Raw genomic sequence first — 19,906 nt, forward strand, 5'->3', positions numbered from 1 at the left:
AGTGTTGTAAACACAACTTAACCACTGATTTCTAGTTGTGTCCTCTTTTGGAAGACCAAACAAAGTATTTTCGCTTTTTTTATTTTAACAATAAAGTTACGCCTTCTTTCTTTGCGTAACTTTAGTCTTTGCAACTTTAGGGATCTTATCTATTCACGAACAGCTTGTAACACTCCAAAGAGAAAGGAAAACTTGAAATCACATCATATGACCCCTTTAAAACATGCTCCTGGTCTTATAGTACACAATTCATCATGATATTCCAAAGGACGAAAATGTTTGTTTTTGCAATCTTTGATTAAAAATTCTAAAATAATTTTAACCAAGCCAAGCCAAGCCAATTTTTTAAAAATGAAACCAACAACAAACATTGTTTTAGGCCAATATTGTTGGTAATGTCTTTATAACATCTTTCAAATAGTGAATGAGGCAATTTAATGCTGATTAATAAAGTTTACAGCAATAATAGCAAATAATAATGTCATAAAGGAATTATTCTCCCAAAAATGAAAATTTGCTGAAAATTTACTCACCCTGGGGCAATTCAAGATGAGTTTGTTTCTTCATCAGAACAAATTTGGAGAAATGCATCATTCCATCACTTGCTCACCAATGGATCCTCTGCAGTGAATGGGTGCCGTCAGAATGAGAGTCCAAACAGCTGATAAAAACATCACAATAATCCACAAGTAATCCACGCCACTCCAGTCCATCAGTTAATGTTTTAACTTCAAACCTTTGCTTGAGGCTAAAATGTGAGTCTTTTCTCTGAATCAGGAGAGAATTATGTACAGATTAAGCTCTGTTTACAAGTAAATACAGTCCAAAGTAGTTGGACTGTAACAAACATGTCTGTGAATTTTGATGTGAGAGCTTTGCACTTCACAAGATGTTAATTGATGGAATGCAGTTGTGTGGATTACTTGTGGATCATTCTGATGGCACTTATTCAGGATGGCCTGAGGGTGAGTACATTTTCAGCCAATTTTCATTTTTGGGTGAACTATTCCTTTAAGTTTGAACAGACCCTACAGCCTCTACATCCCAAGAATTCTCCATTCGGCTACGGATTTCCACTTCCACTATGGAATTTCAAAATCCAAGCAATTTTCAATGGATATAACCCATCATATATATATATATATATATATATATATTCTCATTATGTATGCTTTTAACTCGGAAATACACCATATTACAGAAGTAATGGGTTGCAAAGTGTAACTGAACAGCAATAGTGCTTTTATTATATATTTTTTGTCAGTAGTACACAACATTTTACAACCTTGTATAATTACATTAGATCTAAAGGTGTTGATATCTGAAGATTGACTAAAATTATCATTGACATTTTTTAGAATCAGCTTTAAAGTTTTCTATATTTACATACGTAAAGCCGTATGAATGGGTTCCCATAAAATTGCACTTTTAAAATCCAAAATACTTAATATAACATCACAGATTTTTAGAAACTGGATATTTCATTTGATTAAACTATACTTAAGGTGGAAACATCAGTGGCTTGTTCTATTCTAACATTGTATGCATTTGCAATTTTAGAGCAACTAATCAAAAGGTCACTGCTTTTCCTTTAATGACCTTGAACTGTCATCATAGCTGTTTTCTAATCTAAACTCACTTCCCAATCAAGATTTGGAAATCCAAAGTGGAATCATTTTGCATATAGATCATGTGGGCCTGTCATTTCTTAGAAATGTCAAATGTGCTTGTTGTTGCTACTTTTGGCACATAGGAAATATAATCTAAGCAACATGTCAGGAGAACATGTATAAATGTTTATTGTATTAAAATCCTAGTTTCACATAGTTGCGTACATACTACAATATCAATAACCCGTCATTTGGTGCTTGTCATGTCATGTTTATGAAAACAAGTTTGATATTGTTTGCTGGGTGCCTTAGATCGCTGCTAATGTTTGTTCCAAAATGTACAAATTGCACATTGCATGATAGAGTGTAATACCTCCCAAAAAATTCTGCCTTGATCCTGTTTGTTCTTTCTTACACTGTAAATCAAAGAGCATCCCTGCTAATGTTACTCTACCTCAGAAGGTTGAGTCAGTGTGGGTTGTTCCCATCTCCCTTCTCCCTTTCTCCTGCAAAAAGGAAAAGAAAAAAAATAGTTGCCCCTTCTCAGCAAAGTTGTCAGTTCGGATCATCTTCATGCAAGCCTCTCTTTCTATTTGGGAATGAAGCTGCATAATATGTCCACCTAGGGGCAAAGAAAGTATTTGACAAGGGCACACATTAAAGCAGAGAACTGTGTGTTTGTGTGCGTGTTTGGGCATAGAAATGTTCAACTTTCAGTTAAATAATAATTTTTGCCACTTTATCACCACTGCTCTGCTTCTGCAGTTGAAGGGAGGGAATTTAGATTATAGAATAGAAATAAATTCATGTTTCTAAATTCAGCTTCGTTGTAAAAAAAATTAATTCCCTTCTATTCTCAAAACATTTCTTGCTGAATTGATTGTTTAAACATTCATTTGAAGGGGCCTGTTAAATGCCATTCTTAAAGGATGTATTTTTAAACTATTTTATTGTATTTTGCGATCATAATAAACTTATGTCCCAGCTGTCTGTTCAATAAATACATGATGTTAAATATGTATTAAAATCTTTTTGTTGATAAGCCACACAAGTTATTCTAATAATCAGTCTTGTACCTATTGTTTAACTTTTCTTAAAAAGCTATAAAAAGCACTGATCTTTCATTTGTGATGTGATGTCTCACTGTGCACCGAGTATATATTTTTAGGCTCTTAAAGAAATAGTTCACCCAAAAATGTATATTTGCTGAAAATGTACTCACCCTCAGACCATCCAAGATGTAGATGAGTTTGTTTCTTCGTGCGAACAGATTAGGAGAAATTCAGCATTACATCACTTGCTCGCCAATGGCTCCTCTGAAGTGAATGGGTGCCGTCAGAATGAGAGTTCAAACAGCTGATAAAAACAGCACAATAATCCACACCACTCCAGCCCATCAGTTAATGTCTTGTGAAGTGAAAAGCTCTGCGTTTGTAAGAAACAAAAGAATCAGATGCTTTCTTCCTTCTAAAATACGAGTCCTCCATTCATAATATTGTTTTCTCCAATGAAAAAGTCGTCTCGCCTGAATCAGGAGAGAAATATGCACAGATCAAACTGTTTACAGTCCAAAATAGCGATATGAGAGGACAACAGGGGATGGACTTTTTCACTGGAGAAAGCATTATTATGAACTCGTATTTTGTCTAGAAGCGACAGTTTGAAGTTAAAATGCCCTAATGATAGATTTGTTTCTTACAAACACAGCTTTTTGCTTCACAAGATGTTAACTGATGGACTGTGAGTCGTGTGGATTACTTGTGGATTATATCACTGAATTTTCCCTCCGAACATTCATCTTGCCGTCAACAGGCCTTCAAGCTGGCTAATCAGAAAAACAGAGTAATGTTTTGAAAGTGTCAAAGTGTGTTATATGAATTAATTTAAATTCTATACACATAATTTGTATTAGAACTAACAGTCTTTTGATTGTTTAACAGCCAATGAACTCTCTAAAGGGCTGTTCACACATGTAAACATGTGCTAGATGGTTTTAGATCTTTTCACGTCTTTTGCAGTGTATTGCTCATGGCACAGCATTATAAATCAAAAGTTACATTTCATGGGATTTCAGCTTTTAAAAGATATCTCGAAACCTTGTGATTTTTTTCCTTCCACTGCCCTGCTTTTCACGTTTTTAAATGCAAAGATGTTCTGTGTGAACGGCCCCTAAAGGTCTAAGTTTGACTGACTTGTTTGCAATGCAAGATATCGGTTGACAACTAACACATGAGTGATGAATAATGTAACCTTATGGAAAATCTAATTGTGGCATGAATATAACATTTAAATAATCTAATATTCAAAATTTAAAAGGACTTTTATCAGCTTGTAGGTGCTGTATGACTTTTAGAACTCAAGCCCTTTTTCGTAAAGAGAGAGGAATTGAAAAGAGCGGGAACTTGAGGTTTTGTGGGCTGATTAATTAATACAAACACGGCTCACGCAGCTGTGACATTCCTCTGTCACGTGAGGGACTCTCAAAGCCTCTTATATGTCTCCAACTTCAGCTTCTATCAGTATCAAAACCAGCACTCTCTTCCCATGTCAGCTGAGATAAGATGCCCTCACGTTTCAGACGAGGACAAACCTAGGGTCTGAAATTAAGCAGGCATTAAAAAAATAACAAGACTGTCTTCCAAAAGAACTGAAAACTGAAATTGCATTATTTTGTGAATAAGAAATGCAGAAGGCAGAATATATCAAGTTTTACCTTTTAAATGACAGTTTCCTCTTCTTCTTTTTTTGTTCTGCGCCCTAGACATCCTTTATTTATTCATATTTTGATTAATTATACATTTGTTGAGCATTTCACTGTGTATGGGGCTCTTCTGATGTGTCTGACAGAGCCCTCGGGCCGCAGGAGTCCTGTTACGCAACACTGCTGACTGCACTTTTACTGATGTTTCAGCATCTGCTCCAGGATCCCTCTGCACTAGCCTGTTCCTGCTTTCTACCTCACTTCCTGTGCAAATATTCAAATACAAATCAAGAAAGAAAAACGTTTACTCAGCTTAAACATATCAGAAAATGAGTTTAAACTTTCATTGAGTTTAATGGCTCTACAAAGTGTTATTTAAGTTAAGAGTGTATTATTATTATTATTATTGACATTCAATATTTCACCACGAAGAACAAATAAACAAAATAATAATTCAATCATGACAACTCTCGGAAGATTTTAGCATGGTGATGGATATGACAATGTTAATGTATTTGGTCTTGGCGGAACAGATCTGCTACGCTGCTGCTGCTAAATTGCTGCTGCTGTATTGCTGCTGCTGTTGGTAATTGCTGTAGTTGTAGTTTATTGCTGCTGCTGCAAGCAAGTAGTCTATTGCTGCTGCTGCAAGCAAGTACAGGAACTTGCTACTGCCAATGCATATGGCAATACGGTGCCATGAGTATTTAAGACATGCTGCTGCTGCTGCACAAATAGCATATAAAATAACCCCGTAGCAGATCTATACAGGTGGAGCTGGGGAAGGTGGAGCGTTTCAGAGAAACTCTGAAAGCGCGCTGTAGGAATCTCAAGTGAATGCTAGCCAGCCATATAAATGCAAGGCAGTAAGCTCATTGGCTGCATATGCAGCATGAACCAATCAGCTTGTGCGAAGTCATTTAGCTCTCTGAATATAATCAGTTACGTTAACACCCCGTCAGAATGCGCCATCTAGAGTTTCATGACTGAACTATTTATTTAAATAAAAGGAATGCTCAAAAGGAAAATCGAATGAATAACTGAGTTAAATTTATTTATGAATTTATTTATTTCAATATTTGACCACTAAAATGAATGAATGAATGGATAAGTAAGCAATAAATAATTAAATAAATAATATTTATTTATCTCATTATTCATTCAGTTTTCCTTGAGGAAATTCCTTTTTATTTAATTATTATTTAGTTTATTTCTTCTTAGCGGTCCAATGTTGTATCTCAATAATAATAATAATAATAATAATAATAATAACTATTTATTTGGAAAATTAATAATTAATTAAACTTTTCATTACATTTATTTTCATTCGATTATTATTGTGTTTATTTATGTATTTTTCTTAGTGGTCAAATGTGGAAGGAAATCTTCAAGTGACAGTCTCTCCTTTCAAATGTTGCTTTTCGGTCACTGCAGCTTCAGGACTGTCTGTACAAACACAATTTATGGCACTATTAAAAGACCAAGAACAAAAAAGGCAAGCAGTACAAATACATAAATAGACTGCAGTGGCAAAGAGATAAAGAGAGAGAAATGAACATAGTTAGCACTAAAAGTAGCTCAAAATAACTACCTTTGTGTATCATCTACCAAATTAAGACAGAAAATAAAGACTTGTTTAATTGTGTAATTTCCAAAACATGTCATATTTGACGTTACCATAGAACTTAGCATTACCAGCTGCCCAGTCGGGTTTATTGCTTTTTATTGCAAACAAACCTTGATGAAACATTCAAAAATCCTCTCATCTTGTTTGCATTTGCATCAGTGGTCTAAAGCAAAAGGTTAATTGAAAGCAATGGGGTTTCTGAGAGCATCAATATAGCGACTCTGAGGGGAACGGCTGACGTCTGCTGACTCACAGGGGTCCTTCACTAGATATACTTGACATGCAGGAAATGAGAAACAGATCCCTGCTAATTAAAATCTACTATATATGGTACTATAATATAGAATAAAATATAGCTGCTTATATAATACAATAAAAAGGGCAGATGACATGGCATAATTTTGCTGTCCAAAGAGAAAAATAACAGCTTTTATCTAATATTTTCATCTTTTGGTTTAATAAATTTAAAAAAGATTTATTACAGTGAAATTACAGTGATTGGACTATTTATGAAATGTGAAATACAGAAATGACAGTCTCTTGAGTGTCACTGAGCATTTTGTTACTCAGGAACCCAAAAAGGTGGTAAAAATAAAACATATTTAAAGCAGGATCATTATAGTAAACTAAAACTAATTAACTAAGTAACTAACTAACTAACAACAAAGTAAATAAACTGAAAATTATATACACACATCTACAGTGTTGGGGAAAGTTACTTTTAAAAGTAATGCATTACAATATTGCGTTACTCCAAAAAAAAGTAACTAATTACTTAGTTACTTTTTATGGAAAGTAATGCGTTACGATACTTTTGCGTTACTTTTTAAATCTGGACAGGGCTTGCTTGTTTGTTTTTAAAATAAAAAAGTTATATTTTGTTCAATTCACATAGTGAAATGAATAAACCTCAGGCTGAAGGGAAAGTAAATTTACGCTATCTATCTATCTATCTATCTATGAACCAAAATTGTTGATGTTAAAGAGTTTAATATATCTTCTGAATCTAAGAGCATTTGAGTTTCATTTATTGAACTGCACAATGCTAGAACAGAGTGGATAATAACTATCTGCCGTGGTGTGACCAATCAAGCTTTTAATTCGTTTTTCAGCCAGTAGGTGGCGTCCTCTGATCATCCCATTAATATTTTTCGGTAGTGGTAAGGTGTTGTTTCTAAAACTGATAGAACTATTACTGTACTTTCCTGAAACGCCATCATGTGGACACACTAGCAGGGCTGAGGCGCCACCTTCTGGACAAGACACATAACAAAAAAGTGTGCTGTAGAGACTACACTGGGCAAGACATGGAGGAATGAGACATACCACAAACAACAGATCAGATAAACCTTTCATCAATCAACTCAGAAACTCATTATTTACTCCTAAAGGCCGCTCCAGGAACAGCTTTTGTACCTTTTTGTAAAAGATGGCTCTTACCGTCATATAGCCGTTGTTGGGAAGAGCTCAAATGTGCAGAAGATACAGGTCATCAAACTCAATACTGGAGGGCCGGTGTCCTGCTGAGTTTAGCTCCAGCCCCAGTTAAACACACTTGAACCAGCTAATCAAGGTCTAACTAGGCATACTAGAAACTTCCAGGCAGGCGTTTTGGAGCTGGTTGGAGTTAAACTCTGCAGGACACCGGCCCTCCAGGACTGACCCAGCAGGCAGTTGGACATGACGTCAGACAGACGTTGCATTTTGGTTGAAAATGAAAATCGGGTTTAGGTCAATATTTGACATTGACTTAATATTGGATTTTGGTTACACAACCTAAAAACAACAACATATCAACATCAGCTGACGTCGGTATTGGACATCAATTTAACATTGACATTAGACGTTCAATTTACATTGAATTTTGGTCACCCGACGTCACAACCGAAATTTAACCAAATATCAACGTCTTATGACGTTGTGTAGATCCCTGGTCTTGGGGAATTTGTGTGATTATGCATACAGGATGGTTGGCAGCCATATTAACACTGCAATTAACTATTTAAACAAATGGACAGCTCATCATCAGAGGATGACATTTAGCATTTGTGATGAATTAATCTCTCGCTGCTAACTGACCTTTATTTCAAAGTCTCCATGATTAAAGCAGCTCACCGCTTCCATCACAGGAACTCACCAAATAATTAAAGGTGGGGTAAGCGATTTTTCAAAAACACTTTAGAAAACCGATTCGGGCCGAATAGCAAAACAAAATTGTAGCCAATCAGCAGTAAGGGGCGTAACTACTCAGGATGTGGAGGAGAGCGCGTTCAGTGCACGGGACGGGCATTAGCCGAGCCAAGCGACAGAAAGATAGAGATGGCAGATAAAAAACAAAAGAGGAAAACGTCTGCAGAACAAAAGAAGGCTTAAGGCAAGAAGTAGGACCCGTGTAAATATCGGATCAGCTTTCCAGCGCTGGAGAGAACTCAAGGAGCGGAAGGCCTGCGATCGGATGCCGAGGTTGCTTTGTTTCTTTTCGATAGGTGAGTAACACCGTGTCTGTGCCGCAACAGCTAAAGTCTGTCTAGTACACTGGACGCGACAAAGCGATCGTTGAAAATCATTTGAAATGTGTGTCAATACGTCATGAATAGAACGCAGCAGCAGTTTTGCTTTGTTTCACAGAACTAATCCGTTGCCTGGGTTGCGTACATATGTGTGGGGTGGAGCTATCAAAATAAGGGCGAGACACTTTTGGGGTAGGGGCGTGTTTGTTTTGGTGATTTCAAATGTCAACATTGGCTACCAGAAATCGCTTACCCCACCTTTAAAAGAGCCAGTCGCTTACTTCCAGTCCAAGCATAAACTTCTGCATGTTGTGGAGGACTGAAGAAAACAGAACGTCATTGGCTGCAGGACAACAAATGTAAATGCTGTATATCGATCTATCGTCAACACTGAATCAGAGTAAGTTTTAATAAATGAAACCTAAAATATATTTTATCTGATAAGAACACTTTAAAAACACTGCACTTTCAACATTCGTCTATTGTAGAAATAAGTTCTCTTTTAGTTTACAAAGAGCATTATAGCAAACCTTTTCCTTTTTTAATATCATGATGAATTTAATATCACAGCTAAAAATAATACAAATAGAAATTGTATGTGCAGTGGGTATTTCAACTGTAACATTTGTGTCTTAATCATCCATGTGACCCATCAGTTTACTTATTTAGATTCAAACTTTACACCGTGTAACTTTTTTTAATCATACAACATACACACATGTACATATGTGAAAAAGTATATTAATCACCTGCTGGTTCACTCAGATAACTGGTTTTATATTTGGTGACTGCATTCTGTAATGATTTTATGGCAGTAAAGGACAGCCACACATACAGACCACTAATATGACATGGGGGGAAAAAACAAAAAAGAAAACAATGAAACATCAGCCTGGCATTTTAATGCAGGATAGCACATTACAACAAGGTTATTTTACACATTCTCACAGAAAAAAAAAGCATGAGAACCTAACATAACTGCATAGCAATGAGACCATTTTTGGTTGAAGCAAAATAATAGAATGTTGAATGGAATGTCAGTGAGTCTCATTTATAATATCTATTGCTTCTTTAAACATATTGTGAATTTTTCGGTTTTTGAGAAAATAAACAACAACAAAAAACCCTTTGCCAACATTCTATAATATGTGGGGAGTGTTAGTTAGTTATCCCTGAGTTAAATCCCAACCTGTGAAATGCATGGTCAGTGGACCTGAAAGAACAGAAAGTTTTTAATAAAATATAGTATGTAAAGATGTTGCATTTATAATGCAAGGCTGGTATTATGAGAAACATAAAACTTAAAAAAAAAAAAAAACCTTGTAAAAATGGCAGATTCTGTTCTGATGTTCTCACGCTTGGACAGGGGTTTCTGACCAGGTTCACTACATTTGTGCTTCACTTTTTGCATTTCTAAGGTTAATTTTTTGACACTTCCATGGAGTATATCTTATGTATCATGTGAACTATAGGCAACGAATCTTAATATCCAGCTCAGGTCACATTTATGGTAAAATACATTTCAAACTCAAGATTCATGGTAGTGTTTCCTTTTTTTAAACAGACATTTAATTGTTAAAGCTTGCTCATGTGTCTCTAAATATAGCCTCCAGAGCCAAACAGACTTTCTTTTGTCAGTATTTTTGTCTTGTTTTCCAGTAAAAACGTCAGAAGCCAAATTGTATAAGAATAGTTCTTAGAGAATATATCTTAAGAAAAATAAATTAATTAATTCAAGGTATATTCCCATATAACAAGAAGTATTATCTTAAACTATTATTATTATATAATTCTATTGTACATGTATTTTGTTTAGATATTTCAATATTTCAAACAATTTCAGGTGAAAAACAAAGGCAAAAGTACTGATTAAAACTGCAGTCACATTAGTGAAATTTCAGAGAAAAGGTCCATCATCTATTATCAGTAGTGTAGCGATGTACGGAGCATATCTCACACATTAGATATTTTTTTTAAAACAAGCGGCTTTCTATTGGTCAACATGGTGAATCCACATGACCAACTTGAACCCATTGCGAAATCTGCTAGGAAATCTTTCATCCTAATACGAAATTCCTGAACGCTTGGGGTTTCTATTGAAATTTCAGAATTTCACTTGTGAAAACTCGCTGACTTTCAGAAAATGATTTCTTGGAATGCAGGCGTAAATCGTACGTCCTTGATTAGACAAAAATGTATAATTTACTATAACCACACTTTACATCCAAAATAGACTTACATACAGAAAATATATTATCCTTTAGCAGGAGAAAATAGCATTTGGATTTAGTTTTACATAGGCTTTTGGAAAAAAAATAAAAAGTTTAAAATCTTTAAAAATGATTATTGCTGAAGGTCCATATCCTTACTGCTCTCTACACTGGTTTACATCTGTAAAATACTGAGTAAAGAAAAAGAGGGCAGTGTCATTTGGCCCAGGTGTCACTCTCAATTCTGTCTGTAACGGCTGCTGCTGTGTTTTCATCTTTATCGTGAAGGTTGTTGTTGTTGCTGTAAGTGAACTGGATCTCATGCCTGTTATTCTGGATGGCTATTCTCTCCTGAAGTCGGAGTTCATCCAGCTTCCTCCACAGTTCCTCCCGCTCCTGCTCTTTCTTCTTCTCTCTGAGGGCAGAAGTGATGGCAATCGTGAGCAGTGTCATTTCAAACTAAATGCGAAGAGTAAAGGCGTGATCTTACCGTTGTCTGTCAGATTTGTATGAGGCCGTCAGCTCATCGAACAGTTTGCCGTTCATCTCCATCAGTGTTTTTAATACATTGTACACCAGGGCCACGATCGTCCTGACACAATTACAAGATAAGAGTTACTAACACTCCTGCATGGAATGCATTTCATTTCTTTAATATTTATCAGAAACAGTGAACAAAACTGTGATGAAATACCAATTTTTCAATTCATATATGCATTTGAAAGAGCAACTGGTACATTTGTCAAAATATCTACTTTTGTGTTTGACAGAAAAAAGTCTCAGTTTGTGTTTGGAATCACATGAAGGTAATTAAATAATGATTCCTTTAATAAAGCATACAGAAAAAGTGAACATACGGGTTCCAGTGTTCTTTGGAGATCCGGTACAGGTTTCCAAACATGATGGGAAGGATTTTGGCATTATTCTCCTCGATTAGACTCAGAATGTATTCATTGTTACAGAAGTACAGTGCTCTTTCTGCTACCTGCAAATATCAGAGCGAGCAAGCAACAATATGACGTTGTTGATGAGAATGTACGCTATCATTAAAAAAAGGTCAAAGCATAAGAAATAATTACTTTTATTACGCAAAGACACATTAAATTGATCAAAAGTGAGAGGAAAGACATTTATAATGTAACAAAAGATTTCTGTTTCAAAGAAATGCTGTTCCTTTGAACTTTCTATTGATCAAAGAATCCTAAAAAAAAATATGTATCACCATTTCCACAAAAATATTGAGCAGCACAACCGTTTCAATATTTATAATAATAACAAATATTTCTTGATTACCGAATCACATATTAGAATGATTTCTGAAGGATCATGTGACACTGAAGACCGGAGTAATGATGTTACAAATTCAGCTTCGCATTAAAATGATATCTTAAAACATATAAAAACCGAAAACAATGTAATGTTTATTTTTAAATGTAACACCTTAGTGAACATAATAGATTTCTTTCAAACACATTTTGGGTTAAAAACACCCCCACACGTAATCAAATCCATGGCAAATTTCACTGGCAAAATAATGAAGTATTGCAAAAGAAAATAAATGTTTTGTAAAATAAAGAATCACAAAATAAATAAATAGAATGATGTAATTAATTGCAAAATATGGAATAAAGTGAAGTGCACAGAACTGATCGTGCGTTGCAGAAACATAGCTGATAAAAATCTGTTGCAGAAATAAAAAATTCTTAAGCTTCTATTATAGCAGTCATTGGCTTTTGCAATTAATTAGATCTTTATTTTTCATTTTATTTAGTCTATATTTTCCAATTATTTTTCCTAAAATATTTTCCTCAATGCTTTCTTTCTTTCTTTCTTTCTTTCTTTCTTTCTTTCTTTATTCATACATACATTCATTTATTGCAAATGGATTTGATTCCATAGTAATGTAACTGCATTTGTAATCAGCTACATGCTGTGATGAAATTGGACAGACTCTGATCACATACTAACACTGTACCTGAAAATGAGGGCTGGCTACACATTTAGAGATTTGCTTAAATAAAGGCTCCTGAATCTTCTTGAACTGCGTGGGTTCAATAACGTCCAGGATCTCTTCAATTTCCCCTAGAAACATGACCTAACAGAGCAGAGACAGAGAACACAGGAACTCATCAGACTCCAGTCTGCAAATATATACTGAGAACGTGAAAAAAAAGAGAATAGCCATTATACTGCCACTGCAATGCAATGCATCGATTCATTTTTGTAATAACTGGACCATAGGTTATCAGACAGTTTACCTCTTTCTGACTGCACGTCTTGGGCCAAAATTTAAGAAGACCACGAACCACCTAAGAGGAAACAGAAACGATCTGATAAATGTAGCAATTCTAATGAATTTGAGCTAGAAAATATGTATCATATACATGGTGAAATACAGGGAAAGTTTTTTTTGTTGCTTGTTTATAATTTAGCACAAAGCCACCATGGTTATACTCATGGTGAGAACAAGTGAAAAGGAAGGAAGGAAATAAATAAATATGAACATAAAAATATAAAAATAAATAAATGAAATAAAAGCAATAAAATAAATAAATAAACAAATTATCTTGAATTAAAAAAAATAAATCTGGATCCTCACTTCATTAAAAAACCTTAATTAAGAATCAACTGAAAAGTTGATAATAATAATAATACAAAAAAGTAAAGGGAAAATGTTATAATAATAATAATAAAGAATTTCTATTTTATATTATAATATAAATTACTACCATTACATAATCATCATTATATTGAATTTCATATTTTTTTCTATTATTATTATTACTTTATGAGGGACATTGCTTCAATTACAATGGGGGATATGCTTATTTGTTTGTCTAATTTGTTAGCTAGCTAGTTTTGTAGTGAAATAGTGAAAGTGAAAGTGATGTGACATGTGGTACAAGCCAAGTATGGTTACTATGGAATTAGTGCTCTGCATTAGTGCTCTGCATTTAAAGTGCACACACACAGCAGTGAACACACACACACAGTGAACACACACCCGGAGCAGTGGGCAGCCATTTTTTGCTGCAGCGCCCGGGGAGCAGTTGGGGGTTCGGTGCCTTGCTCAAGGGCACCTCAGTCGTGGTATTGAAGGTGGAAGACAGTGCTGTACATTCACTCCCCCCACCTACAATCCCTGCCGGTACGAGACTCGAACTCGCAACCTTTGGGTTACGAGTCCGACTCTCTAACCATTAGGCCACAACTTCCCCCAGGATAGTCGTATTTTAATGTACCACAAGCACTGCATTATGCAAACTGTGACATTCAATTGTTTAGTAGTGTTGACAAGAACAAACTGTATAAATGATTACTAGCTTTCAACTATAACAGTAAATTTGGCACCTTCCTGTCTTCTGACCGCCAGAATTCATTTCTCATTCCTCTTCTTTTCGAAGTTCATGCAAACTTTGGACTGACATTTTGGCCATTTCGTCTACTTTGAGTAGTTGACAGATAAATCATGTCGGTGCTGTGCTATTTTTATTGGGTCAGATGGATGTCTCATGCCATTTCCTCTGCTGTTTACTTACACTCTCCAAACCCAGAAATATGACGTATCATTCATCGTACCATATCATTCATAGCTCTGCCTTCAACACCTTAACTTGGGAGATTCATGCCTGTGTGAAGCCATGAGTTCATTCCTGCTTGCAGGCGGACAGCAGTGGTCATAAGCTCATGATGAACTCTGGGCTTCCCTGTGGTTGGCGGCAAGTCCTCAGAATCAAGTCACTGTTCACACATGACTGTTCAACCAAACCCAGCAGCAGCCGCCGTATTATCACACTGGCTGAAAAATACACAGATGGCCAGCGACAGCGGCTCCAGAAGCCCCTCAGCATCTTCACACTCTGCTGTCTGAGGAAGTGTGGCATGAGTACCTGTTCCTTGTGCTTTCATATCTGGCATAGTTTATAAGTTCATGAATTGCTGCTTGAGGGGTTTAAACATTCACCATTGTGGCCTCAATCAAGGCACTTAAAGGGATAGTTCACCCAAAAATGACAATTCCGTCATCATTTACTCACCCTCAAGTAGTTTCAAACCTGTATGAATGTCTTTGTTCTGCAGAACACAAAGGAAGATATTCTGAAGAATGTGGGAAACAGAGCAGTTCTGGGGCACCATTGACTTCCATAGTATTTTTTTTTCCTACTATGGAAATAAATGGTGCCCCAAAACAGCCTGGTTACAAACTTTCTTCAAAATATCTCCCTTTGTGTTCGGCAGAACAAAGAAATTTATACGGGTTTGGAACTGGAGTAAATGATGACATTTTATTTTTGGGTGAACTATCCCTTTAACTTTTGGGTTTCGTCTCTGTAATAAGTGCACTGGAAGTCATATTAGTAGCACATGCCATATGCATTATACTATCATAAACAAAACATCTACTATAGTATAATGAAATATTTGCCATTTTGTGCAAAAAACAGAACCAATAATTAATATACAGCTATGGGAAAAAAAAATAAGAGACCACCTTGAAAATTTCTCTGGATTCACGATTTCAGTAAAACGTAATTTTTGGTTTATTCTATAACTACTGATGACATTTTTTTTTTTGCATAAAATGACAATTGGTCAAAGTAACAAAAAAAGATGCCATGTTTAGACATGTTTCGATTCATTTTTAGACAACACAATACCAATGTTTTAACTTCAGAAGAGTTAAGACATCAATATTTGGTGGAATAACCCTGATTTTCAATCACAGCAAATGAAAACATTTGTTATTTTGACCAATTGTCAAAAAACCTACCAGCCATCAAGACCATTAACTACTATTTGGGACAAGACTATAATTTTGCCCTACAAAAGTCAGGTGGGGGAATTTTTTATAAGTCACATTTTTGATATTTTTGAATTCAGATGGGAGGACTGTGTGGTGTGTAGTGTGAGGCTGAGGTGAGCAGTACCACTTCAGTGAGGGTCGGGTCCTTTTCTATGAACTGAACCACACAGTAGGCCAGCTGAAACACAACAAGGTCAAGAGTCAATGTGAACAGTAGATACTAAAGAAGAGATGGTGTGTGCAAACAATCAGCCTGCCAAATATTTTCATATCAGCATGCTTATGAATAGGAAGTAAAGTTGGATGAATTTTAAATAGCTACTGGCCATATAATCACCAGATTAATTTCTCTGCTTTGAACGTTTTCCATAACTGTAAAACTGTAAGAAGTGCACAAAACTAAATACAGTAGCAGGGGGGAAATGTGATGTGGATTTTATCTGGATTGTTCTTCAAAATAAAAAAAAAACTTTGTAAACAGGAGTGCGCTATTTCTCCTGACCATTGCACAGATCTGATCCTCAAAAAGGATCCAAGCTCCAAAATCGCAAAAGTACACAAAACTACATACAGTACTCAATTTAACAACACATTTGCATGTTCAAAGATATCCGATGTTAGTTATTGGTCACATGATAAGCAGGTAAACAAATAAAACTGCAGCTTTTTTAGTAAGCGTTTTAATTAATTATTAGCAACTGGATCAACAAACCCTGACACAGTATGTTCAATAAAGACATTAAAATCTATCCCTGTTTGTGTTTTATTTGTTTCAACAAAATCAGAGCCAGGCTGCAGATTCTGGGCAGGTAGAGAATTGTGCAGTGTATAATGGATGTGCTCTTAATACTTAGCTTCGGATTATGATTCTATTGAGTCAGAGGATATATAACATGTTTGATATTTTGAGCTGATTTTAGAAGACATTGTTCTCTTTTGTTGCGTGAGTTTGTGTCCAGTGCGTGATGTCTAATGTTTAAAATCTGTTCAGATTTTAAAAGTCATGGTTTATTCCAGCCATTAGGAACAGATCAAATTTTATGACCAATTTATGCAGAAATTCAAGTAAATCCAAAGGGTTCGCATGCATTTTTCCTGCAACTGTATCAGAAAGAATATATATTATAAATGGAAAGTTTACATATGTGTTTTTGTTAAATATCATTTTTGACACATCACAGGCATTTATAAGAGAATATGGAGCTCATACTTGGATGAAAAAAGATGCCTCATTTTTATTCAGAGGCACAAAATTAGCAAAAATATGAAATGTGGTGCAGTTGCTGATATTTATATGGCCAAACGGAAGATGAAAGTTTGATAGCTTCTAATATAAATCATGAGCTCTTTAATAACAGCATGACAGACTAACATAAAATGCATATAAATGTCTATATCTCCCGACAATGTGACCCTGGACCACAAAACCAGTCATAAGGGTAACTTTTTTGAAATTGAGGATAGGACAATATTTGGCCGAGATTAAACTATTCGAAAATCTGGAATCTGAGGGTGCAAAAAAAATCAAAATATTAAGAAAATAATAAAAGTCCTTAGCAACACATATTACTAATGAATGATAATACATTTTTGATATATTTACAATAGGAAATTTACAAAATATCTTCATGGAACATGATCTTTACTTAATATCCTAATGATTTTTGTCATAAAAGGAAAATCAATAATTTTGACCCATACAATGTATTGTTGGCTATTGCTACAAATATACCCCAGCGACTTAAGACTGGTTTCGTGCTCCAGGGTCACATATGTCTTAGTAAGATGATATTTAAATGCTTCGTTTTATGATCAAAGCTCTATAGTTTTTATTGTGGTGGCGGGCAAAACATATAATGCAGTGCAATACAATGACAACTGAGAGATGTACAAATAAACATTACTCAAAAGCCTGATGGATCATATTTTATACAGTTTAACATGATTTTTTTTTTCTTTTTAAATGATGTATGGATACATCATCATACTTCAGTTCAGGAAGTGTAGCTGTTATGAAGATGTGTAGTGTAGAAGTTATTCGTACGTTTACTTGTAAAGATCTGACAGCAAAAAGACACATAAATCACGACCTGAAGTTGGAAAGAAGGCACTTCGATTGGTTGTAGTAGATTGTGTACAACAGGCTTTTCAGTTTTGATCATGCTGATAATTTAGAGGGCTTTAGAGGTCATTTGCGTATCAAATATGTCACAGTAGGCTTTACAGGGTTACCTGTGCGTGGAACAGCGCCAGTCCTTTGGCAGTGTGCAGGGGAATGAGGATCTTCATGAGGAACTGCTTGTGTTCAGCCTTCAGCGGCAGAGCAAAGCCATTGATGATACTGCGATTATAAAGACAGCGACACAACTGATGACATGAAGCATGAAAGGTTTGCCATTAGATGACTGCAGCCAGCCGACACCAATACACTGCTGCTGCCACCAGCTGCCAAACAACCTTTTACCCAGCATGCACTCTGACGCTACGTTATGTTCAAATGCACTAACTCCGTTAAATGATCTATGTGAACAGAACCTGAAAGAAAATCAAACAGACTCACCTGCCCAGAATCTCAAGGAATTCAGCAACTCCATTAAAGTGCTCAGTTTCATAGATGAATCTGGGAAAATTATGATATGAACGATTTACATTTCAAATAAAATATGATAAATAAATGATGTAATATAAACATAATAACATAATATAATTACAATTTATAAACAATTGTTTTTTACTAAATGCACAATTTACAATCCAAAAGTTTTTTTTTTCTTCTGTACATTATTCAACATTCATAAACCAGTCAGAAATTGTTTAATATTTATTTAAATATAATTTAATATTTTTCCATATTCTGTAATTGAATATTAGTAATACTTTTTCCTGGATTTGGAAAGCTTACTGTTAGTCGAGTAATTGACACGGTTTACCCTGAAGCATTTCACACACTTTACACAGCTATCATTTTTGGAAATCTTATTTCATAATTCACAGATAATCTTTATCCAAATCATTTACATGGTTTATACCAGCAGTTCACCAACGTATTTGCATTACTTTGACATGCAAAAAACATTTTTTACATAAAGATTACAAAGTCACGTAAAAATGACAAAAAATACAGACATGTTCCTTCAGAAATCATTCTAACATGCTGAAATATTTCTTATTATCAGTGTTGAAAACAGTTGTGCTGCTTAACATTTTTGTGGAATTCAAAGGAATAAATTACATTTTTAAATATATTAAACAAGAAAACAATTATTTTAAATTGTAATAATATTTCATAATATTTTATTGCACTTATAATTAAATAAATGCAGCCTTGTTGAGCATAATATTCTCTCTCTCTCTCTCTTATATATATATTATAAAACTAAAAAAATTAATAAAATCAAGTACCATCTTATTGCATATCCTGTTTTTCAAAAATACACCAAAATGGGTAGTAAATGCAGTTGCGTAATTTCTGTACAACAGCATCTCCAAAAGGAACAATTTGGAGCAAAAAACAACAGGCATCCAGTAACACTATCACTACCACATCTCTACTAGAAGAACTCTTTTTGTGTTGTGTCTGCTGTCTGTCATTATGTTCTCCATCCCAGCCTGCACTACAGTGCTGACTCTTTCCTTCCTGTGGTGTAAACAACAGAGCGCTATTTAAAGCAGCCCAGGAAACACTCACATCATGGAAACTTGCCTTTACCAGCTTCCACACTGACTCTACATTCCAGAGCATTCAGTGCGCTCAGGGGGAATGACTGGGTCGATACGGACAGCTGATGACCCACTGCTTTACGCAGGAACAGACTAAGGCAGATCCGAAAGAGGAAGAGACCAGGCCTGCCAAGCATGCAATTTCATATTTCTAAATATTTACCATTTCAGCTGTAAAACTCAGGGAAGGGATATTAAATATATTTGCTATTAAGTAGTCTCCTACAAAAATGCATTTTCTTAATCTGTATTTTGTTTTACCGTTTCTAAAAATCCTCAAAACGGGTTAAATTTATTTCAGGACCAAAACAGTGTAAGATACAACTTGTTTTAAGAGAATATATCTTCAATTATGCTTCTTTTTCTTCTCTTTATTCCCCATTTAATACAGAGGATATCAAATTGGTGTGTTTTAGGGATAAATCTCACAAAACAGTTAAAATGTTTGCTTAAAACAACATTAAAAAAAAAAAACTGAAGAGGAATATATTCAAGTCTTAATGTCTTATACATAAGATCATGCTCCTTTAAAATAAAATGGCAAATGCCCAGAAAAATAATAAAAAATAATTACTAATAATTACAAAGTATAATTTTCTGAAAAGTAACAATAAATAAATAATGTAATTTTTATATTATATTCATATAATTACAATTGATTCATTAAAGGGGTCATATGATGCGATTTCAATTTTTCCTTTCTCTTTGGAGTGTTACAAGCTAT

General features: G+C 34.9%; 1 long non-coding RNA gene and 1 pseudogene across 1 annotated transcript; both read right to left on the reverse strand.

Moving 5' to 3' along the window:
* Window positions 1-3,580: 3,580 nt before the first annotated feature.
* Window positions 3,581-4,357, reverse strand: LOC107659881 (uncharacterized). The gene is made up of 2 exons (XR_001630962.1): window positions 4,324-4,357; window positions 3,581-4,207 (listed from the first exon to the last, which is right to left on the reverse strand). It is a non-coding gene; the product is annotated as an uncharacterized LOC107659881 (long non-coding RNA).
* A 4,804-nt stretch (window positions 4,358-9,161) lies between these two features.
* The window catches only part of LOC107659880 (serine/threonine-protein phosphatase 2A 56 kDa regulatory subunit alpha isoform-like), a 31,248-nt pseudogene continuing 20,503 nt past the window's right edge, over window positions 9,162-19,906 (reverse strand).

The sequence above is a fragment of the Sinocyclocheilus anshuiensis genome, unplaced genomic scaffold, assembly GCF_001515605.1.
Source record: "Sinocyclocheilus anshuiensis isolate Anshui unplaced genomic scaffold, SAMN03320099.WGS_v1.1 scaffold1249, whole genome shotgun sequence".
Classification (NCBI taxonomy): Eukaryota; Metazoa; Chordata; class Actinopteri; order Cypriniformes; family Cyprinidae; genus Sinocyclocheilus; species Sinocyclocheilus anshuiensis.